Source organism: Acomys russatus, chromosome 18, assembly GCF_903995435.1.
Source record: "Acomys russatus chromosome 18, mAcoRus1.1, whole genome shotgun sequence".
NCBI lineage: Eukaryota > Metazoa > Chordata > Mammalia > Rodentia > Muridae > Acomys > Acomys russatus.
In genome coordinates, this window is record NC_067154.1 from 21,869,188 (window position 1) to 21,886,366 (window position 17,179).

Consider the following 17,179-nt stretch of genomic DNA (forward strand, 5'->3'; position numbering starts at 1 on the left):
AAGCAGAGGCTGGCAAATGTCCAAGCTCTCCAACCTAACCCAAAGTGAGAAGTCCAAGCCAAAAAACAAACAAACAAACCTTGTTTTAAAATCGAGGTGAGCTGGGCACAGTGGCACACGCCTATAATCCCAGCACTCAAGGAAGCAGAGGCAGGTGGATTGCTGTGAGTTCAAGAAGGTCAGCCTGTCTACAAAGTGAGGCCAGGCCAGGCAAAGCTACACAGAGAAACCCTGTCTCAAAAAAAAAACAAAAAACAAAAATTGAGGTGGGCAGTGCCCAAGGAATCAATCACATTTGAAGTTAACTTCTGACCTGAATAGGCACAACATCCACCCGTGTGCATACCTGCATGTGTCACACACACACACACACACACACACACACACACACACACACACACACACACACACGGCTAGCAGCAGCCGGGAATGTGATTTAGTGATAAAATGCTTGCATAGACTGAGTGAGCCCTGGGTTTGAGGGGTCATCCTCAGAGCTGCAAACCTTAAACCTTTTTTCTTTCTTTCTTTTTTTTTTTTAATAAATAAATGTAAGACAATTAAACCTGAATAAAGTGAAATGGCTCAGTCCCTCAGAGACACTGGACACTTTCAGGTGATCAACGGTCATCATCACAGAATCTTTGGACAGCACTATATGAAGACATCTGGTGACTCCAACCCTCGTAGATGTCAGGATGTGGCATGCACTAGGTCTCGCCCCCACAGCCACCCTGAGTGGTATAATCACTGCCTCGGGGTTGCAGGTGAAAAAAATGAGGCACAGTCAGCTAAGTAGCTAGCCTGCCCCTTGGTTGGTTAATGGAGGCAGGTCTGTCTCCTTTCGGAGCCACTTTGAGGTTACCCACACCCTAGTTCCCTCATGTGGAGAAGAACTAAACAGTCCCAGAGAGGCCCCAAGTCCCAAAGCAGATAACCCAGGTCCCAGAAGCCACAGGCAAGGTACTTCCTTCCTTCTTTCACCCAGCCACCCTCTTTCTTCTCTCTCCCAAAGCATTGTTTTTCATCCTGGCACCCATGGCTCATGCCCTGAGCTAATAGCAGCAGCCAAGCTGGGATCTGCAGCCTTTTAAAAAAAGGTGCCATTACAAGTTCAGTGGGTACCGGTAGCACATCTGTTGCTTTTGATTTGTTTTTGTCCACTGTCCAGCTGGGGATCAATTGGGGTTGCTCCCAGCCCACCCTTGTACACATCCCAATGCTCAGTGTTGATCTGGATTTCTTCCCTACAACGAGGTAAAGGTTTAAACTCTTAATCACCAGGGCCTTCTGACTGGCCTCCATACCCTTCCCGAGGGCTATTTATGACCCCCAGCCATCTGACAGTGGTGACAGAGATAGTAAATGACCTCAGCGTTCAGGTGTGACCTTGTCCCTCAGGAGGGGTGGGGAGGCTTACCATATCCGTCACCTCCTCACACTGAGATCACTGGATACAATGGCCTCAAGAAACAAACATGGCGTCACCTTTGTTTTGCAGCAGAGAGTCAGGACTTTCTTATGCAGTAAAGACCTGGTGTTTATGTTAACCAGCCTCTCCCTTGGTTCCCACTTTGCTGTTGTATAACAAAATATCACAGGCTGGGTAATTTGTATATGTCGGAAATGTCTTCCTCCCCGTTCTGAAGGCTGGGAGGCCCAAGATCAGGATCCCAGTGCTGTCTGGTGAGGGCTTGCTGTTTCCTCTCATGACAAACAGAAGGAAAGAGAATGAACTGCCCCTCACAGCAAGCCCTTTGATAATCCCTAATTCCTTATGAGAGGGCTCTATTCTATCCACAGCCAGTTCAGAAAGGATCAAATTTGCAACTAGATTTCAAAGTTGAGACCTCACCCCAAGGTCTGACACATTCAAACCATAGAGGCCTCTTTTCTGTACACTGCTGGCTGCTCTTTTCCTGAAACTTACCCAGAGCATCTCCTTAGAACCTCATCTTTCTGCATCCTCTGGGTTATCATGGCTGAACTCCGGCTCCCTCCTTCTCGCTCTTCACTTTCTTTCAGCCATCTCACCCTCCTCCCTGGAAATGTATAACTAAAATTCATTTGCTTTTTTTTTTTTTTTTTTTTTTTTTACTTTCAGAACTGACTTTCCTCCCCGTTGGTCTTCTGTGCTCCATATTCCTTCACAAAAACTCTATGGAAGAAACTTCTAGTTAAATCTGTAAATAAACAAGTGGACTCATGTGTTTCTGAAATAGTGTATTGCAAGTCTATCTTGAGTTAAAATTGGTGATGTGACTAAATTTTGGGCAGCAGACAGAGATGTCCTATGTGGCCTCCTGCTCTCTCTTACTAGATCTGGATGACAGGCAGCCATGAAGCTGGATTTTAGCCATGAGGTAAAGGTCACTTTCCCAGAGCACCAACAGAAACATAAAAGTGTCTCGGGTCTCTGATATCATGAAGCAGCTATGTCAACCAACCCTGGGTAACCAGCATCACAGGAGACAAAAATAAAGTAAAAATGTCAGAGGCTGGACAGAGGTAGTTCAATTGAACAAGCCTGTGCTTGGCACATGTGAGGTTCTGGGTTCAAGCCTCAAAACAACCAAAACTAAATAAGTAAACCCAAATGGCCATCTTGTGTAAGCTCCTATGGGGGAAGGTTGTGTTTGGAACTTCACAATTGAACTTTGGCCTTAATGCCTCCTGTGTTAAATAAGTATCACCTGGAGCCACCTCCATTCTGATGCTATAAATCTAAGAAACGGACTTATTCCTCACGCTTGCTTGAGTCACGACTCAGCATCTGTCCATAGCTAAGCTGCTGTGTGATTTCCAACAACTGGCGTGCATTCTCTCCCAGAGCTCTCAAGACTGGAAAACTGTGATCACGTGCTGGCCAGGCCGGCTTCCTGTGGAGAGCCTCAGGGAGGATCTGCTCCATGCCTCTGCTTGGCTCCTTGGGGCTGGGCAGGCCATCCTTCCGTGTCTCATGCTTGTCAGCGTGTCACCCTCATTGTCACATATTCGCATTCTGCTTGTCACATGATGTTTGCTTGGGTCTCTTCTCTTCTTTTAAGGTTAGTAACTGCTACCTTACGTGGACTAAGCTTGCCCTAACTTGGGATGGCCTTACCCTAACTCTTATTTTGTCTCCAAAGAAAGACGTTATCTCCAAGTAGGTCATATCCATAGGTACTTGAGCAAATATGGAAGTATGACATAATTTAACCCATGCCAGTTATATAAGCCTCAATAACAAAGATCATATTTAAAAAGATATGGCATTGGACTTGAGAGATAGCTCAGAGTTTAAGAGCACTGCCTGTGCAGCACCTGCGCTGCTTGTCTAGGCTACAATGAGGGTCTACGGATTGAAAAGACGACACAACAATGGGTCATTCGTGCTAAGAGAATGCCGTTTATTGGGAGTAACAGAACTCCTTATATAGGGGAGGAACCAGCAATGGAACAGCACTGTGGAAAGTCCCCAAGAGGGAGCAAACCAAGGGCCAAATAATGAGACTCAAAATAAGGAAAATGAAGGCAACCACTGGAGCACAATGTTTCAACGCAGAGTAATGTTTCGACTGCAGACAAAAACAAGTAATGGTCAATACCAGCACAGCTGCAGTTCCCCACAGGCTGTTCTTCCAGAGGTCCTCAGTTCAATTCCCAGCAACCACATGGTAGCTCACAACCATCTATAATGAGAGCTGGTGCCCTCTTCTGGAGTGCAGGCGTACATGTGGGCAGAACACTTTATACATAATAAATAAAAATAAATCTAAAAAAAAGAAGATACGACATCAAAATATTATACAGCTATGATGATGGAAACTGCTTTGAGATGCAGCTTAGGGGCAAAGTGCACCAGTCCTAGTACCGGAGGAAAAGAGAAAAGATTAATTTGGCAACAGGTGGTAGAACAGGAGACTGAGGCAGGACGATTACCAGCCATCTTGAGGCCATCTTGCTTAATGGCCTTGAAACTGGTAAGACAATGTTTCAAAATAAAAGGGTGAGCAAATGAGCCAACAAAAGAGAATAGAGTCCCAAGATGGACACAAGCTTATTTGGTAAATTGGCTTCTAAGAAATACCAGTAAAATGAGAAAGTTCTTTCAAGAATGATACGCCCCCCCATGGGGGGGAGGGGAGAAGGGGGAGAGAATGATACTGGGATAACTATCTACCACAGACAAGACCCAAAAAACTATAGAACATAGACCTAAGTGGATGAGCTAAAACTATTGTGCTTTCAGGAGCAAATAGGAAAATATCCTCAGGACTCAGTGAAGAGAAAAATGATTTCAGGCAGAATGCAAGAACAACTTCCTTTTTTCTGATTCAGTACTGGGCATCAAACTAGACCCTCATGTATGGTAGGCATGCTCTACCACTGAGCTTTCCTGACCTCCACAGGCTCTCCCTTTGCAGTATAGAACAACTTGGACTCTTCCAGCCTTCTGCCTCCTCTCTCCAAGTGGCTGGGATTATATGCTGTGCTACCATATCCGGAAGGCGCTATTTTTTTTTTTAATTGTAACATCAGACCTCATAAAATTAAAAATGTTTGCTGACCAAAAGACACATTACAAAAAAAATACAAATGTAATCTGGGAGAATCCTACACCCCTAGACATAGACATTACATGTAAATGACAAATAATTTGTTTTTAAAACATAGAGCCATCTTCTACAAACTAATAATAAAATAACAACCTGACAAAAATGTAATGGGCAAGACACTTGAGGATACACCTCACAAAGGAAGAGATGTTAATGACCACTGTGCACATAAGGTCAAGCCTGCAATCTTCTTGTGGGTTCGCAATTCTCCTACAAATGAAATGAAATACATTGTAAGGACGGGTTGCATTTGCAATAGCCCCAGCTGCTAACGGCCTGAACATCCATCCTTCAAAGGCATGAACACAGAAAAATGGTATACCACAGAACGCCACTCAGCAGCAGGACACTACAACAAATCGGGCGAGGCTGAGAAGCATCACACTTGCAGGAAGTGGTGTGGTAGAAAACAATCTGTACCCTCGTCATCCTGAGTGAATTCACCAGCTCATGTGCATGGCAAAGGGACTCCTATGAAAAAAGCTGAAGGTCTTGCGATGAGATAATCGTGGGTCATCTGAGTGGGCCTGTGTGGTTGTTTGGAGGAAAATGGCCCCCATAGGCTCTCAGGGAGTGGCACTACTGGGAGGTGTGGCATTGCTGGAGTAGGGTGTGGCTTTCTTGGAGGAAGTATGTCACACGTTTTGAGTCTCAGAAGCTCAAACCAGACCTACTGTGTTCCCACTCTCTTCCTGCTGCCTCCCAATCTGGATGTAGAACTCTCAGCTCCTTCTCCAGCACCATGCCTTCCTGCATGCTGCCATGCTTCCTGCCATGATAATGGACTAAACCTCTGACACTATGAGCCAGCTCCAGTGAAATGTTTTCCTTTATAAGAGTTGCCATGGTGTCTCTTCCCAGCAATGGCAACCCTAACTAAGACAGCCTGCATTCATTCATTTTCTATGGCTCTAACAGAATACCTGGCTCCAGGTTTCTTACAAGTAAAAAGTAGGTATTCAGCTCCCAGCTTTGGAAGCTAGAAGTCCAACAATGGCCAGCTTCACAGTTTCCACCTCAGGTGAGAGTCTCTGCCTATAGCACACTATGCAGATAGCATTGTGGTGGGAACATATTCAAAAGAGAGAGAACACAGAGAGAGAAAAGGTTAATAAAGTGCAGGGTAGTTTTTTGCTTGCTGGATAGCTAGATATTTATAACAATTCATCTTGGGAACTAAGCACTAGAGAACCACATTTAGTCCCTTCCTAAGACAGAGCCTGAATCCCATCTCTTCTGGATCACACCACCTCTCAACATCACCACCCTAGGAACAAAGATCACAGTGTGTGGGTCTATGGGGAACAGCACACTGAAGCCGTGCAGGGCCCACTCTGGTAGCAGAGAGGACCTTTCCTGGCCATGGCCAAGGGAGGATGTGGGTGTAAAGAACAGAGATAAGGGATGTATCGTTGCTAATTTTGAAGACCAGAGAAGGAGTCGTGGGCCAAGAAAGAAATGTCAAGGGGGTGGCAGGGGTAGGATTTGTGTGTGTGTGTGTGTGTGTGTGTGTGTGTGTGTGTGTGTGTGTGTGTGTGTGTCTCAAGTTAGAAAAGACAAGGAAACAGGGTCCCTGTTAGGGATCTAGAAAAGAATGTAACCTTGCCAAGACAAAGACTCCAGCCCAGCGGAACATTTGGTGGGATTCTTCTATGCTTTCCCTTTGTTTTGCAGTGCAGTAGCTTAGGCTAGCTGGGACTCAACAGTCTTCTCTCTCCTGCCTCCTGAATGCTGGGATTTCAGGAGTGTATCATCATACCTAGCTCCCTGTTGGGCGCCTAACGTGAAAGCTGTAGGATACGTGTTTGTGTGGTCACCTGCTACAGCAGTAGCTGGAATGCTGGCAGGAGGACTGTACACACCCATGTGCATGGATCTAAGTTCAAATACGGACAAAAACAATTGGTGGAGACCAGAGTCAGATCTACAGGGGTAGCACATCACAGTGAAAAGGGGACGAGAGCAAGGGAGGCACTTCTAGGAAATGTTCTATGTCTCCATGTGGGTGTTCAGTGCTTAGTGTCTACAAGTAACTCTTTGGACTAAGAATTAGTATGCACTTGAAAGCAAAAGCAACTATACCATTACTTTTCCTCACTGTCAGGATCATTCCCTTCCATGAGTAAGCACACACCCTTCATCACAGACTCCCAAAGCACCATCTCCAAGCCACAGACAACACTTCTCTAATTAGCCTTATAAAATTCCAGAAGAGTCCGAGGATTTCTATGGCACGCTGGTGTCCCCAACGGTCTTTAGAAACAATCTTAGGCCTTGATACTCATCAGACAGACCCTAGACATTTTGCTTCTTGGGTCCTGATGACAAATTCATGAAGTTGGTATTAGGGCTTTATTTTGCAAGTGCAAAGCCAGGCCTAATGGCATCCTCCCTGTGTGACCTGGTTAACGGAGTCAGTGTTCAGCCCCGCATCAGTTCACACCCCAGTGTATCCTTCCCATGACCCTGCGTGACCTCCCTCCTGGCCTCCCTAACTCCAGCATTGCACCAGCTCCCTGGCGGGGCTCACCACTGGCTTATAACAAACAGAGGATGAACTTAAGTAGAGAGCACTCCAGAGGTTAAGGTTTTCCTTTAGTGTGGCCCAGAAGTCAAGGGACTGTTTTCTGTGTTTGTTGGCTTTTGTGGGGGGTGGTGTCTTTTTCATAGCGCTGGGTATCACAGCCAGGGCCTCATTCCTGCTAGGCATCTACCACTGAGCTCACCTCAGCCCTAGTCTGTTTGTTTTGACACCCTGGTCTTGCTGTTAGTTCAGGCTGGTCTTGAACTACTTACTACCTCCCAAGTGCTAGAATCACAGGTATGTGCCACCATGCCCACCACAAGAGACTTTCGAGGTCGCAAAAAGACACCACTGTGATTTTTTTTTTCTCACAGTTGTCTCAGTACAATTTACATACAATTAGCTGCAGAAATTTAGAGAGTCAAACACTGACAAATGTTGACATATACAGTCACAAAATATTGAACATAGACACACACTGAGGTCTTATTTCCTGCCGTGTTCTCTTCTCTTCTCCCCCCTCCCCACCCCACCCCCACCCTCAGACAGGGTGTGATTCTCTTCTTAACCTCTTTCATTTCCCCCAAACCCTGCAACCTTGATTCACCTTGTCACTTTCAATTAGTTATGTAAGTGGAACCAAACATATGGACTCTTCTATAATTATGGTAAGACTTACCCATGTTGCTGTGCGATTTGCTCCTTTTCACTGATGGGTATTATTTTACTATGTGGCTCTACTGTGATTTACTTACTCATTCGTTGATGGTTGTTCCTAGTTTGATCTATTGCAAATAAAGCCAGTATGCATGGGCTGGAGAGATGGCTCAGTGGTTAAGAGTACCGCCTGCTTTTCCAAAGGTCCTGAGTTCAATTCCCAGCAACCACATAGTTGCTCATAACCATTTATAGTATAATTTGATGCCCTCTTCTAGCCTGCAGACAGAACACTGTATACATAATAATAAATAAATCTTTTAAAAAAAAAATAAAGCCAGTATGCAAGTAAAGGCATCTGTTTTTCTTGAGTAAATCTAAGAGCGGAAAGACTGGATCATATGGCAGGTTTGTGGCTAGCTTTGGGGTTTTTTTTTTTTAAGGATTGTTTATTTTTATGTACATTGGTGTTTTTTTCTGCATGCATGTCTGTGGAGGGTGTCAAGTCATTTGGAGCTGGATTATAGACAGTTGTGAGTTGCCATGTGGGTGATGGGAATTGAATCCAAATTTCTCTGGAAGAGCAGCCAGTGCTCTGAGCAGCTGAGCCATCTCTCAGAGCACTGCCCCCTCCCCACCCCTATCCTGCTTTTTGACAGTGTCTTGCTGTGTGAGGCTGGCCTCAGACTCATGCCCTCCTGCCTCAGCCTTTTACATGCTCATGTCGTAGTCATGTGCTTCTCCAGCAGCCTTCAAGCTGGAGACACCCAGAGGTAGACTCCGGAAAACAAAAAGAAAAGAGAGCTATCCCCAGGAGTCTAGCCCTCCCCACAGGATCTGTCCAACTTCTCTGCTCTCCCCAGCTGCCCCCACCTCACCGTATCTACAACTACAGCCCGCTCAGAATTCCACCTACCTCATCTGACTACAGTGGTTCTGTCACAAATAAAACACCTGTAAAGAAGAGACAAACTTGGCCTTTAACCTTTTGGGGGTACTACTAAGGTACTATTCTAGAGGTAGCACCCTAATATCCCAGTGGGAAAAAGGAATTTCAAGTAGCAGAAATGAGGCAGCATATTGTTTGCAATCTAAAGATTTATTCACTTATTATTTATAAAATATGCTGCCTGCATGTGTATCTGCATGCCAGAAGAGGGTACCAGATCTCATTATGGATGGTTGTGAGCCTCCATGTGGTTGCTGGGAGTTGAAATCAGGACCTTTGAAAGAACAGACTGTGCTTTTAACTTCTAAGCCATCTCTCCAGCCCATTCATTTGCAATCTAAATTGGCTGTGTGTGTGTGTGTTTTATTTTTGTACCCTGCCTGACCCATGATAAATACCAAATTTTCATTTGTTGAATGTCCTGCATAATTTTATATAAACGACATAAAGCTAGAGTTAACTGAAAGAAGGGAAACTTAATTGAGAAAATGCCCCCATAAGATCCAGTTATGGGACATTTTTTAAAATTAGTGGTTGATGGGGGAGGGGGAGGTCTCATCCCAGCGGGTGGTACCACCCCTGGGCCAGTGGGCTTGCATTCTATAAGAAGAAAGCAGGCTGAGCAAGCCGTGGGGAGAAAGCTGGTAAGCAGCACTGTAGTGAGAGTTTTCTTTAAAGACCCAGTTATGTTATGTGTGAGTCTGTTTTTGTTTCAATCCCAGCTGTGGAATAAGAGGCTGCTTCTCAGCAGGTGATTATGATTTGCCACATGCACTAGCAGGGGCGTCACCTTTGCCAGAGCTGCAGATAGTTTAATTCCAAGGACTCTGCAGAGGGGATAAATGGGAGAGCCCGGAGAGGGCTGTGGTCACTGCTGCTCCCCTTGTTCCTGCCAGTGGTGGCAACTGGTCTGTCCTGCTCCTGGCTTATTCATTCGCCATTGCTGGACTGCTGGATATTCTGATGAGGAAGAACTTGCCTCTGTGTCCCTAATCAACAGGGAGTGGTCTATAGAGGTCTACACCCTCGTACCCCTCTAACCTTCTTTCTCTCCTACTTAGTATTGGGGATTCGAAGGGATTAGGGTTGGAAGGGAGATAGAGGTATAAGAACCCAAATAAAGAATCATTAAAAACAAAAAAACATGTACGCAGCCCCCCTTCATGGCCTGTGTTTCAGCTTCTGCCTCCAGGTTCCTGGCCTGACTTCCTTCAGTGATGAACGATGGGTGTGGAAGTGAAAGCCAAATAACCCCTTTCCTTCCCATGGTGTTTCACAATGACCTTCGGAGAAAGAAACACAATCGAATCCAACAACTTCTTAAACACTCACAGCAGTAGCAGCCTTTAACTACGTGGATGAATAAATAATTGCCACACACACACATTCCTGACACAGGCACTCACATGAGCAGGAATCCTGAGATGAACACACAGCAACTGCCTGTCCAGTAGCTCTTTGTATGGAGAAAAGCCGAGAGAAGACCCAATCCCGGCAGTCAGTCAGGAGGTGAGCTTCAGGCAAACGTGTGCTGCACAGTTAGTGCACTCACAATCCCGGCAGCCAGTCGGGAGGTGAGCTTCAGGCAAACGTGTGCTGCACAGTCAGACCCTGTCTCTAGAACAAAAGAGAACAACAACTAACATGCTATGGTGGTGTCAGTGGTAAAGCATGGGCCTGGAATGGCAGGGATGGGGGGAGAGGGCAGGAAGGTAGGGCGGGTGGGGGGAGCATGAAAAGAATGCAAATTTTCCACCTGAGAACATTCTAAGGAACATCCTGTTTCAGAATCCACCCCCCATAGAGAAAACTTCAAGATGACCATATAACTACAATGAAAAATGAGCAAGGCAGAGATCCTCGGTAATAAAAAACAGACTGGCTGTAGGCATTCCTATGGCATGGAAACAAGCACACACACACTATACTCACATACACACACACATACACACACACACACACACACACACACACACATGCACACACACACATGCACACACACACACACATACCCCATTCCCCCATTCTGTCACAGGAGTGACACGGGGAGTCAGGCATTCACTGCAAAGCTCCCCTGTCTCTCCACTTGAAATACTCTTACGAAAAGGGAATGCAACTCAACTTAGCAACTTCTTAAACACTAAGGGCAGTTTGGGTAACTTCACTTGGGAAAGAAACAGGGACAGGAAGGTCTGGGTGGTCAGGGTAGAAAAAGTTAAAGCTGCATTTAACCCCTCTGTGTAGTCTTGGCTGTCTTGAACTCGCTTTGTAGACCAGGCCAGCCTCAAACTCATAGTGATCCACCTGCCTCTGCCTCCCAAGTGCTGGGATTAAAGGCATGCGCCATCACACCCAGCTAAAAAATCATTTTTACTGTTGCCAGAAAGCAAAGATGCTTTAAAAAATACTTGGTGCGAACACTAGGGAGACGACACCAGGAATAAAGTGTCTGTCACGGACGTGTCAGGACCAGAGACTGGATCTTCAGAACCCACAGCAAGGAGGGGTAGCTCTTCTGGGAAGGCTGGCTTGTCAGCTCAGACAAATTCCTGACCTCTAGGTTCTGTGGGAGAGACCCTGCCTTAGTCAATACAATGGAAAATAATGGAGGAGCTCATCTGCCATCAGCCTCTGCGCTCCAGGTTCACTGGCACACGGCTCCACGCACAGGGGCTCCCGCTGGCCACATGGTGCCAATGTAAACATTAACACCTTCATGGGGTTCTCAGACACACATGAGCATCAGTAAAAACTGCACGTGTGTGGAAGGAGACTACCCGGCCCATCTCCAGGAGATTTAGCAAGTCTGCAGCAGGCATGGCGGTGCACGCCTTTAAACCCACCACTCAAAAAGCAGAGGCAGGAAGATCTCTGTGAGTTTGAGGCATGCCTGGTCTACAGAGCGAGGTCCAGGACAGCCAGGCCTATACAGAGAAACCCTGTCTCAAAACAAAACAAAACAACAACAACAACAAAAGCTAGAATCTCCATATCCCCAGTGAGCACAACTTATCAATGACAGATAAAACTGTAAGTCAACTGGAAGAGCTTTATCCAGGGCTCCTCCTGATACTCAGAAAAGACGAATACAGCATGTGCAGAAAGGCCATTGTAAAGCACATTACAGATATTAATGTATAAGGTGGTTTAGCTCTCTTCTGCAGTATGTGTTGGCTTAGAAAGCACAGTTCATTTACAATCCATATAATCAATAAGTGAACACACATGAAAAACCCACAAGTTAGTGAAACGACTCCAAAAATGCAGGAAGCATCCCCAAAGCAGATAAGCGTAAACAGCACCAGCTGTGACTGGAAGTACGGGCGGCAGAGAGGGGGCCAGATGTCAGTCAACACCACTGTGGCACACTATCACCAACCAAAACCCACTGCTCCAAAACCATGAAGTAGGCAAACAGCCCAAAGGAGAGGGTTACCGAACTCTCTATGTCCTAAGATGCAAAACACAAAAACTAAGAGAAAAAGCTAAATGATTCACCGTAATAAATATTCATAAGACAGTGTGTTTTCAGTTAAAAAGCACACTGAAAGGCTGGAGACATAGTTCAATAGTAGACCGCTTAGCTAATGTGTTCGATCCCCTGGCACTATAAAAAACAACTCAGCCAGATGAACATGCTACAGCAGGGTGATGAGTTTGGCAGCACTCACCAGATGAAGCCTAAATGAATACCATTTTTGAGTCAGACAAAGGAAAACCCACGAGCAAGTAAGACTGCGCACTCCCGTGGATAGACGAGAGTGGGACTTGAGTACCTCCCACAGGCACCCAGCTTGGTGGTGGTGGGGGTGGGGGTGTTCTCTCACTAAAGACACAGTTTGGGTTGACCTCTCAAATTTGGAACCAGTCAGTTTGCAGCAGAGATCCCGAAACCATGCAAGGTCCAGCCCGATTTTGTTAGTTTGGTTGGTTGGTTTTGGTTTTTGGTTCTGTGTGTGGTGTTTGTTTGTTTCTCTTTTAGAATCCATAAGATCACTGCACCTGGAGGAGGAAGAAACAGAAACACAACCAAGACAAAGTTGTTCCTCGCCCCCTTTCTCCGCCTCCCCACTGTCCCCCTTCCCCTCCTCCACGCGCCTCCGCCAGGTCTGCTAACACGTTGAGGACATGAATAAGAACAGAATACTAGTGTAGGATGTGACAAAGCCTGCCTAGCTAATATTGGTTTGATTCATAAGAGTGGCAGACGGGAAACCATCCCAAAACCTATGAGCAGGAACAAATAAGCAAGTTCCAACAGTAGAGTCATATTGACACATGCCACAGTATTGATGGGTCTCAAAATAGTATAAACCAACGGAACGAAACGTAAAAGCAGGCATCAAGTGGCTCTTTAAGTACATTCCCTCCCTGCTATCTTTTGAGCTAGTTAGCGTCTGAATCAAGTGCTTAGAAAACATTGACAAGAATGTCTTACTTAGGGTTGATAATGATTATTGATAGTTTTGTTTTGTTTTTCAGACAGGTTCTCACTCTGGCTCAACTGGAACTCACTATGTAGACCAGGCAGGCCTCAAGCACAGAGATCAACCAGCCTGCCTCTGCCTTTAGAATGCTGGGATTAAAGCTGTGTACCTCCACAACCGCCTCTGGTAAGGATTTTAATCTGTCAAAAATTCAAAATTTGGGGCCAACAAGATGGCTCAGTGGGTAACGGCACCTTCTGCCAAAACTGACAGCTTGAGTTTGAAGTCCAGAACACACATCATCAACTCCAAAATTGTCCTCTGACCTCCAGATATATACCATGGCACATACCTGTGAGCACACACGCGCACATACACACACAGACACACATAAATGTGAAAAAACATCTTTAACAAAATTCAAAAATCTAAATGTATTAGTTAAGAAAGTCATATAAGTAACTATGTGAGGAAATACAATTTGTATGAAGCTCTCAGCACCAACCAAGGGTTTTGCATTTGCTAGGTAAATGTTTTGTCCATGGTGAAATGACTGCTAACTGCTCTAAAGTTAATATTAAAACATTGTTTTGTTAAGTAAGTCATAATAAAGGGATGGCTCCTTTTTTTTTTTTTTTTTGCACCAAAGTTTGCTACTGGTTCATTGTGCATCAGCAGGCGTTAAGCAGTCCTCCCGTCTTCCCACACAAACAGAGCTGCCATGTGATGGCACAGACCACCATGGGCTCTGTCCTTTACGCTGAATTCTATTCAGTGTATACACGTTTACCTCAGAGATGGCCCACCACATTGCCAGGGTTTTCTTTGGTTTTGTTGTTAAGTGTGTGTTTGTTGCTGTTTTTTGTTTTTGTTTTGGTGTGGTGGTGGTGTGTGTGTGTGTGTGTGTGTGTTTGTGGGGTTTGTGGGTTTGTTTGTTTGTAGAGGGCAGTTCCAAGTCACAAAGACACGTGACCTCGACCTCTGGCTTCTTGTGGAGAAGACTACATCAGATATGTCTACAATGCCAGGCACACAGTAGGTGCTTAGGTCATAGTAGGTGCTTGGATGTAACATATTTTTCTGAACACTGACTCCCAGCAGGTGTGCTCATCAGGGGCACCAATTGCATAATCAATTTGGGTTGTGGTAGCAGCAGGTTCCCTGGATTGGGTTGTATGTTTTTCATAATCTGTTTCTGATACTCTTTCGGCATTGCTTTCTTAGGGTCAATACATGCTTATTATTTCACCTCAGATTTTTGCCTTTTGTTTTCCAGGGCTGTGCTTGCTGTTTCTGCCACCTATCTGGCATCCCTTTTGACCTTCTGTGCTGCCACTCCCTTCTTCTCTTGTTCGGGTCCAGCTCTTAGGAATACCTTCAAGTAACTCCTTGGTTACCCCGAGTACCGTTTATATTGCATAATCATATGGTCAGTTTTCATGCTGTTAAGCAGTGTTTCTATTCATTTTAATAGGTGTCTGGGTAAACTGGGTAAAGAAAGTACACCAGACAAATACTGGCTAAATTAAAATGGATAAAAATTCCCTGCTTTTTAACACTCATATTTTCCTCATGTTTACTATTAAAAATTATACTTTAACAAATGCTCTAAGATTTATATATCTAAACTCACTCATGATTTTCCTTTTTAAAAGTATGTTACATGTGTGTGTTTGTGTGTATATGCATGTGCCTGTGTGTAGATATCAGAAGGCAACTTTGTGGAGTCTGTTCTCTCCTTTCACATTGTGAGTTACTGGGGGTCAAATTCAGGCTTCAGGTTTGGTGACAAGTGTCCTTATCCACTGAGACGTCTCACCAGCTCAATATATAGAATACAGGCTGGGTGCAGTGGTGCACGCCTGTAATCCCAGCACTTGGGGAGGCAGATGCAAGAGGAGCTCTGTGAGTTCGAGGCCAGCCTGGTCTACAAACTGAGTCCAGGACAACCAAGGCTACACAGAGAAACCCTGTTTTGAAAAACCAAAAAAAATAAATAAAAATAAAAATATATAAAATACATTCATAGAAATTACTTTCCTGCGTTGAAGAAAATACAAAATCTGAAATCCTTGAGTGAATTTCTGCACAGTTCAGTGAGAGGCCTACAGATTCAGGTCCAGCCCTCTGCAGGCAGCGCAAGAAGTACTGGACTGCAGTCCGATTTTATTGAATATTCTCTCCTTGACCAACCTACAGAAACTGTAACACATTAATAAGGTGAAAGAATCCGGTGCAGAAGCAGTCACTGCTTTCTGAAGCGGCACCTGTGCTCTGGAGGGTGCCGACTTGCAATGTGCTGCTCGGTGTATAAAAGCATATCCGGAACTGTAATGTGGCTCACACACAAAGCGCTTGCCTTGGGCATGCCAGGCCTTGAGTTCGATCCTGTGTACTGGATGAAAAGAAAGAATTCACTGTGGTGGGATTCGATGGTACAAAGCATGTAACCTCTGCACTGAAGAGGGAACTGAGGTTGGAGGAGGCCAGGAGTTTCGGCCAGTCCAGGCTACAGGATAGAGACTTTATCTAGAAACATAAACAAACAAAAAAAACCCACCAACCTCCCTAAATAAATCAATAAATAAAATTTATACATTAACAAATTAAAATACTCTAAAGGCACATGGAGTTGCTGCCAGGTCAGCACTGTGTTGGCCTATCAGCACTCCACCCTTCCACTCCATTTTGTCCTGTGAGTTCCCACTAAGTGCCGTCTTCATCCACAAGCCTTGGGCTCTGCACAGCTGTACCATGACTTTCAGATTAGCAAGTGGCTGCTTTATTGTCATGGCCAATGGGACGCAAAACCTGGAGGCAGAAAGTTATTTTCTATAATGTTTATTAATGTCTTAAGAACATGCCTGTGCCCATCTGTTCCCAATCAGAAAGAAATTGGAGTTGGGCATACAAAAATTCCAGTACGAAGGGTCAGTGAGCATGTTGACTGGTGTCGGGTGCCAGCGATGTGCATGTTGGTGGGATAAACAGAGAATACACTTGAATATGCTGACTAGGCTAGGGGCCAGCTCAGGAGCAAAGCGCTTGCCTAGACCCCAGGAGCTGCAAAACCAACAACAACAAAAACAGACAAAGATTCTAATCCCCTTTACTTCTGGTTCCTTCTCTGAGTTGGTGGATGTTTAGTTTGTGGTTTGTTTCTCTAGGTGCTTCATCTTAAACTATAAAAGCAGTGATAGGAGAAAGGAGGAAGGGAGAGGAAGGTGTAGGCTTCCAACTTTTTCAAACCTACTTACACCTCCCTTCCGACCCACCTAGCCTAGATAGGAGAGAACAGGAGAAGCAGATCTTAAACTCAGTCCCTGGAAGCTATTCCACTGGCGTGGTTGGCAGGATTCCAGCAGGCCCGTTAAACAGCAAACCAACAATTCGGCAAAGGTGACTGCAACCGCAGTAGCCAGAACTTAGAGCAGCAGCCGGAACCCGGAACCTCGAAGTGTTCTCCGGAGCATCTCGAAGCATCTAGGAGTGTCTCAACGTGGAGCGACGAACAACCAAACAGTAAGTAACGATGCCAAGACCAAAAGGCCCAGGATCTTGTTTTGGGCTCACGTATATATCGCCTCTCAGAGTCCATACTAGGATGTTTTTCAGCTGTCAAAGACCAAGCCCCCAAAAGGGACAGTTCCTCTTCTAGTGGATAAATATCAGCTGTTCTCTCACAAGTCTGTTTCCCATTGCAAACTTGGGATCAAACAAAACCAACCACTAACAGGAATCGGGGAAGATGGAAAGAGAGAGGGGGACTAGAGAGAGGAAGGATTAGAAAACATGTTTTTAAAGTATCCTGTTTTCTCTTAACGTGTACTATCTTGTTGTTTGTTTGTTTGGGGACAGCGTCTCTATATGTAGATCAGGGCCTTGAACTCACAGAGCTGTACATTTCTCATTCACGTGTCTCTACCTCCTGAGTGCAGGCCTTAAAGGAGGGCTCCCCCAAGGCACAAGTGGACTAAGATCCCAAATGGGTGCCAGAAAAGGACCACAAAAGAAAAGATCCACT